This window comes from Vicugna pacos, chromosome 14, assembly GCF_048564905.1.
Source record: "Vicugna pacos chromosome 14, VicPac4, whole genome shotgun sequence".
Taxonomy (NCBI): Eukaryota; Metazoa; Chordata; class Mammalia; order Artiodactyla; family Camelidae; genus Vicugna; species Vicugna pacos.
In genome coordinates, this window is record NC_133000.1 from 48,233,965 (window position 1) to 48,241,646 (window position 7,682).

Sequence of the window (7,682 nt, forward strand, 5' to 3'; positions counted from 1 at the left end):
CGAAAGACGTTAAAAATTCATCAGACCAATGAATTTTTGTTGTGCAGCCACTGTTTGGTCGCGCCAGGTAAAAGAATGCCAAGTTGAGTAATAGCTCCAAAGGCTCTCGGCGTAGCCTGGTAGGCAAGGGTCGGAAGTCTGAACAGTTATGGGGGCAGACTGAAGTACAGACTATCAATCAAGATAAATCAGGCGAGATCTTTCTTCTTGATAATAATGTTTCTCCTTTTGTGTAACCACCCAGTGAGCTTTACAGTCTCCTCAGGGGTAAGTGTCATTTTAACTTTAAGATGTGTGCGTCTGCTGAACAATTACCTCATTCATGTCAGTGTACAGATTTTGATACTGAATATATTCGACCAGTCTTTCGTTTTTCGCTCTTTGGTGTATAGATAATAGCTGACACGGAAGTTCCAAGTTCCAGCGTCAAATGCTAGGCGGCTGTGCTACTATCTGTTGTATCAGTGTAAGGGGCCTAAAAAAAAGTCTGTTATGTAAATCCAAGAAAAACCTTCTTTGTATCAATTCTGTACATATTTTTGTATCATTATTTTGTTGATTGTATCAGCAACTCCTGTCAGTTCTGCCTTCCAAATTCTGCCAGGCTATGTTTCACCACCTCCCTGTCACCATCCTGGACCAAGCCACGCATCATCTCCTGCCTTGGTCTCCCAACTGCTTCCACCTCTGCCTCCTATAGTCTTCTATCACCAGAACAAAACGAGGGGTCCTATTAGAACCTAAGTCAGATCCTGTGACTCTGTTCAAAGCCCCTCACTGGCTTCCCTTCTCACCAAAGAGTAAAAACCAAAGTCCTTTCATTGCCTTCAATAGTTTACAAGATCGAAGCTGTCCCACCTCTCGGTCCTTCCTATCCCCTGCTGCTCTCCCAGGAGCCTGCTGCTTTAACCACATTACCACCCCAACCGCCGCTATTGTTTCTCAGGAACTTTGACTTCCTGCTCTCTTTGCTAAAAGACTCACTTCTCTTCCCCCTGTTATCTTCCTCCTCTTGTTCAGATATTCCCTTCTCACCATCTTCAGGTCTCTGCAGCAAGACCCTCCCTTGCTCAACCTATTAATACAGCACAGCCCCACAATAGCATCCCTTTCCTGCTTTGTTTACTGTTTGTTTTCCTGTATTAGAATTAAAAAAAAAAAAAGAATGTAAGGTCCAAGAGATCATAGATTTGGGTTTTGCTGGATTCATTACCACATCCCCAGTGCCTAAAAGAGAATTGGCACATAGTAGGCACTGGATAAATATGTTTCTCACGTGTTTATTCCACCAGTATTTATTAAAGATCTACTCCTATGTTCTAGGCAACATGTTAAAAAAAATAATCTCTGCTCTCTTGAAACTTAGAGTCTTGTGAGGGAGACAGATAATAAATATATAAAAGAGTAAATCTACTTCAGGTAGAAATAAATGCCACGAAGAAAATAAAATTGTCAAATAAGATAGAAGGATTGAGTTCAGGGACGCTACTTTATAGAGTCTTGCTGGGAGACCCCCCACAAAACTGGCATTTGAGCTGAAAAATAAAAGATAGCCATAGGAAGTTCTGGAGGAAGGGCATTCCAAGCAGAGGGCAAAGCAAGTTAAAGGAGTCTGAGTTAGGAATGAGCTCGGTACATACCAGAGTAGAAGTTTATCAATTGTATCATCTGCTTGTATCCTGTGACCTTCAAAGTTCCCCTGGAGAAATCAGTACAAGCTCACATGTCAGAGGTACTGTGTGCCTGGACAGGAGCAGCTGTTTGCCCTCATTCTCCACCACTGAACATATTCATCTACCATAAGCCGGTCCATAACAGGAAGCACTGGTATTTCCTTACAGAAGTCTTGGTTGTGCATGAGAGGCATAATAATGAATGAAATGGGTGATATGAGACTGAAGGAATAATTTTCTGCTTAATTTTGTATGTTCTATTTCCTACCTCCTGGTTGGTGTCATGAAATTCAAGAGGAAATAGGAAACTTTAATGCTGGGACTTAACGGCCTGAATGTTTGTGGGGAAAGGGAGGGTTGTAACTCTTTACTTCTTCAATATGTTAAAAATGCTTAACTGTTTGAGGATAAGGGAAGATTTGAGAGGCCACTAGCTCTCTGTCTTGTCTTAATTGAGTTTCTAGTGATGGATGCACTGATGGGCATTTTTCCTTTTCAGGTGACTATGTATTTCCCTAAATAAGAGATGGCACTCTGTCTTTGTATACTAAAGTGTCCAGGCTTGGAAACATCTCTGGACCTGCATCCTCACCTGATATGTATCTCTTCCCCCACCTCTTGCCTTTTCTTCCAATCAGCTTCCCACTCCACTCCACCCACAATATGCACAATAAATATTCTGCACACCAAAGATTTGAGAAAGGAATGGGGAAGATTAAGAGTAATAGAAAGTTAAAAGCAGAGGAAGAACTAGGGTGAAGTGAAGTGAGTGCCTCCTAGGACTGAATGCATTGAATGTATGTGAAAACGATCTGTAAGCTATGAAACACTACTCAAGTGTCAGATCAGGATTTTTCTAACCACCTATCATGGTGCATGATAAGGCTACTCAGTAAATACTGAGTGAATAAGTGAATGGCAGAAACATTAAAGTGAATGCTGTGAGGAAAGAGGAGAAGAGACGGAATCAGAAGCTGTCCCAAACAAATGTTTAGCTTATTTATCATCCTCCCAATATGTGTGAACCTTTTCTGTAAGAAGCCTTTAAAAATCACTGACTTTTTGCATTCAGGGAGAGAAAAGAATTGGATACAGAGAGATTAAATAACTAAGTTTAAGTGAACCAGGGAATAAAATGATCTTAATAAAGATTTGGTTAAAGATATGCCAATTGCTAATCTTAAAAAGAGAGAGAAAATGACATATGAGGGATATCGCCAAAATATTAGGTCTGGAAAGTAAAGAAAATCCCAGCATCACTATTATGTGATTTTTATGCTTAAGAGAACCAGAGAAACAACAGTTGATAATGTTGGAAATTTTTACATCTTATTTCCATACCCTTATAGACAGTATTTGAAGCTTTTCCAGGAAACAATAGTATGATAGTGAGTGTTTATATAGTACTTACAATGGGCCAGCCCTATTAATAGAACTATACATCTGCTAGCATATTTAATCATCACAATAACTCTATGAGGTTGGTCCTATTATTACCCGGTTGTTAGAAGGTTATAAGAGCAATAAGTGGTGGAGCTGGGATTTGAACCAAGGCCATCTAACTTTAGAATCTGTGCTGTTAAACACTGTATATGTATAACTATATATATATATAACTATATATATATATATATATATACATACATATATATATATATATAAACACTTCTATAAATGTTTTACATGTAGGAAAGAATTAGGTTCTGTGATTTTCCCCACTTTACAGTGATGAACCCAAGACAAAGCGAAGTTAGATAATGTGACCAAGATAATGTAGCTACTGATCCCTGCTAGGGACAAGAATGGGATTCTAACATCCATAGGAGAAACTCAAAGTAGATATGAAAGAAATAGGATTAGGGAGGAGTTAAATCCTTGGCTCTCACTTCTCCTTCTATCAATGGCATGATCTTGCCTCAAGTAGGAATCTCCAAGGACATACTGAGCCCCCAGAGAGAGATGGATACACTATTGTCCTATTCCTCACCTGAGTCCTACACACAATAAATATGATGTTATCTCTGGCTCTCTAAAATATCGTATGGTTTGCAAAGCACCAGGTTCTTAGCATGTGTACTCAGTTTTACTCTGATCTCGTTTACTCTGGAATAGGATAAGGCTGAGTCCATGGAAACAGTTGAGACCTAGGTCCCAGTATGCAAAAGCAAGCAGTATCCACTGGTCCTCTGGGGCTTGTAAAATTGAGCACATGTATTTTACTGGTGGCATTAGATATCAAACTGAGCACAGAAATATCTGGAACACACACACACACACACACACAGGTGATTCCGGAATTTCTGGAATTTCTCACCAAGGCTAATGAATCTGAAAGTTTTGGTTTCAAATTGTGATGTTAAACTTAGAGGTTAAATATAAATGAGTTATTCTATTCTAGTGCTTCACTGTTTTGAGGGCTTCCTATCATCAGGTTTACTTGGCGATCACAACAATTTCAGGAGGTGTTATTCAGCAGTGTCACAAATGAAGAAAGAAGCTCAGAAAGGTCAGGTGACTGACACTAGCTCTCAGGTGGCACCAGAATATAAACAGTGCCTTTCAGGGAGCTGGGATGCAGTGCTGGGATGCAAATGGATGCTTCCTGACTCTGCATTCAGTGCTCTTCAAATTCTTTAGCAGCCCTAGCAAATCCACTCAATTTAACACACCCAGTGAGGGTTCTCATTCCAATCAATCACCTTGGGGACTCTAGGCTTACTTGAGAGTTGTCAGAATTACCCACCATTTTTGGCATATCTGTTTAAGAATTTTCATCAGGGCTAGTTTACACAAGAACATCCTTTTATTAATTTACACTTATGTCACATTTTGGGTTGATCACTACAAGGCTGTAGTACAGGGCACTGCACTGCAGGACACACCCACATGCCTGAGAATAAATTAGGACAAAGCCAGTATTCATGAGTGTGAAACTGAAGTAATGATTACCTTTTGACATTGGATTTTAAAGTTCTCATCCCTGGAATTCTCTAATCTGCTGAATAGCAGTGAGTTTAGGTTACTCAGAAAGAAGAAAGGCTGATTCAACTGCAAAGATTTTAATATGTGGTTCCAGAAAGTCTGCATATTTCATTGTGAGGTTTGGACAAGAAGCCAAGCCACTGGCTAGACCATAATGAGCAACTACTTATGTAATTGTAAGATCATTTCATTGATACAATTAAGAAAGAAAAATACCTTTCCCCAGTTTGCTTTCCAGTAAGTACAGAAATGCACATGATATTTCACAAGAGGAAAATGGCCTCAAACTATGCTAAACTTAAATTTACATTACTCAATATGATTTCTTTTCTTTTTTTTTTAGAAAATCTATTTCTTTTCCTACAGTGAAGTATAGATGAGAAAATCATACACTTTGGAGTTGGATGAACCTATATTCTTCTGACTTTGTTACTCAAACTCTAGGATATTGGGCAAAGTTATTTAAATATTCTGAACTTGAGATCTTTAGCTTATAATGGAGCAAAAGCACCCACTTTATCAGACTCATGTGAGGTGAAATGAGATGATATAAAGCATTTCATTTCACAGTGTCCAGCACCGAATGGACACAGCATAAACATAAGTTTCTGCCCCATCCTCCCATTCCCTGATCTCCATTGACTTCTATAATCCAAACAGTTCCTTGCTGAGTGTGCTTTCCTTGCCCTCCTCCTAGTTTTATTCCTCTTTCCCTTGGACGGCATCTCTTCAGTACTCTCTCAAATGGACAGGGTCAGTGGCATTTCATCTGCAACTCTTCATTCTCCCCAGGAGTCCCAGGTCATTTCTCATAAATTTGCCCTTTGGAAGATGTAGTCAAGATCTAGGCAGCTTGGAACACTCCATTTCAGAGCTTATTTGTCATCCTGGACTTTGCATTTCATGTGACAATTACTAATATAGCTTAGTTTTATCTCTAATCAGAAGTTCAGACATTGGCAACACCTGGGAGATAAACCCTGGGTAGGAATGGGCAGAAATGCGATAAGGAGGGGCGTAAAAAAAAAAATTCCAGGTGTCCTTAGCATCCTAAAAGCATGGCTTCCTCTCTGTGCCGAATCCAGAGGCCTAGACCAGGAATTGATGAAGAACAAAGGCTAACGAGGGCAGGGCAGCAAGAGTGCCATCTCAAAGGGCAACCGTGGTGTTTCCCCATAGCTCCCAGGCCTGCGATGAGACACTAGGAAGAGCACACATGCAGACTACAAAGGAAACAGAAATTTTACATCACTGTAGTAAATATTACTGGAAGAAACATCAACAGTGCGGGTGAAGTTTAACTCCTCTTTACATTGTATTCAGCATCCTTTCAAATATTTATGAAGTGGTTGCTATGTGCCTGATCTTGCTGGAAGTCATGGATGACCCATGATCTGTGAAAGTGTGAAATATCAAAGTGAGTGGCCAGCAGTGAATGGAAGGAGCCATCAGGAGTTCCACATGTCACATGTGAAGATCACTGGAAAGTTACCTTCCTTGTCAGTCAGCATTCTCTACAGAAACAGAGCCAAGGTCGACTTCAAGATGGCAGAATAGAAGGACGCGGAGCTCACCCTCTCCCATGAGTACATCAAAAATACATCTACGTGTGGAACACTTCTCACAGAATACCTACTGAACTTTGACAGAAGATCTTGTACAACTGTTACTACAGGGAAAAATCTTCACAAATCCAGATAAACAGCAAGGTCCTACTGTGAAGCACAGGGAACTACATTCTATACCTTGTAATAGCCTATAATGAAAAAGAATATGAAACGGAATGTATGTATGTATATAGAATACAAACTTGTGGTTGCCAAGGGGGCGGGGGGTGGGAAGGGACAGACTGGGATTTCAAAATGTAGAGTAGATAAACAAGATTATACTGTACAGCACAAGGAAATATATACAAGATCTTATGGTAGCTCACAGAGAAAAAAATGTGACAATGAATTATATATATGTTCATGTATAACTGAAAAATTGTGCTCTACACTGAAATTTGACACAACATTGCAAAATGACTGTTACTCAATAAATAATGTTAAAAAAATTAAAATTAAAAACAAAGGAATATATGTATGTAGAATTGAATCACTATGCTGTGCACCAGAAATTAACACAACATTGTAAACAGACTAAACTTCAATTTTAAAAAATTTAGATATACAAAACACACATTTAAAAAAAAGAAATGGAACCCAGTGGATGGAGATATATATATATATATCTTTATATCTATATCTATTAATTGATAGATTCACAGAGAGAAAGAGAGGGATTGATTTTAAAGAACTGATACATAATTGTAGGGGTTGGTAAGTATGAAGTCTATAGGGCAAACCAGCTGACTGCAAATTCAGGAAAGTGTTGAAGTTTCAGTCTTAAGTCTAAAATCTTTAGAGTCAGCAGGGAGGATGGAAACTCAGACAGGATATTTGTCATACATTGACATGGAATTTCTTCTTATCTGGGAAACCTGTTTTTTGTTACGGCCTTCAGTTGACTGGATGAAGCCCACCTGCATTATCAAAGATACTCTACTTAAAGCTAACTAATTGTAAGCGTTAACTGTGTCTTCAAAATACCTTCACAGCAACATCTAGACTAGCTGTTTGACCAAACAGCTGGGCACAATAGGCTAGCTAAGTTGACACATAAAATTAACCATCATATTTTCCAAACAGTGTTTTATTAGAAGTGAAACGGAGCTTCTTTTGAGGAACGATGCCTGTTCATCAGCAAGAAGCCACCGTTTCACAGGCTATTAAGAACTGATACTATACTCATGTTGCCTAGTGTGAGAGCCCCTGGGGCTTCGTTCCCCTGTACTTATGATCAAGTGGATTTTCAGACAGACTTGTGGAGTCCAAGCTGGTTTTAACAGAGGCGCTATAGTAGCTCCACTCTCAGTCTTGCTAGTGTCGGGGCGGAGGAGGCCCTCTGCTGTACGGATAGTACCATGAGCAGAGAGAGTCTAGGAGTCTGGATACATTGCATCAGGTACACAGATGCTCAGTCATT

The 7,682-nt window shown here is 39.5% G+C and overlaps 1 long non-coding RNA gene across 1 annotated transcript; it reads right to left on the reverse strand.

Annotated features, from left to right (window-relative positions):
- Positions 1–5,946: 5,946 nt before the first annotated feature.
- On the reverse strand, positions 5,947–6,553 carry LOC140685524 (uncharacterized). The gene is made up of 2 exons (XR_012058776.1): positions 6,148–6,553; positions 5,947–6,049 (listed from the first exon to the last, which is right to left on the reverse strand). It is a non-coding gene; the product is annotated as an uncharacterized lncRNA (long non-coding RNA).
- Positions 6,554–7,682: the final 1,129 nt, after the last annotated feature.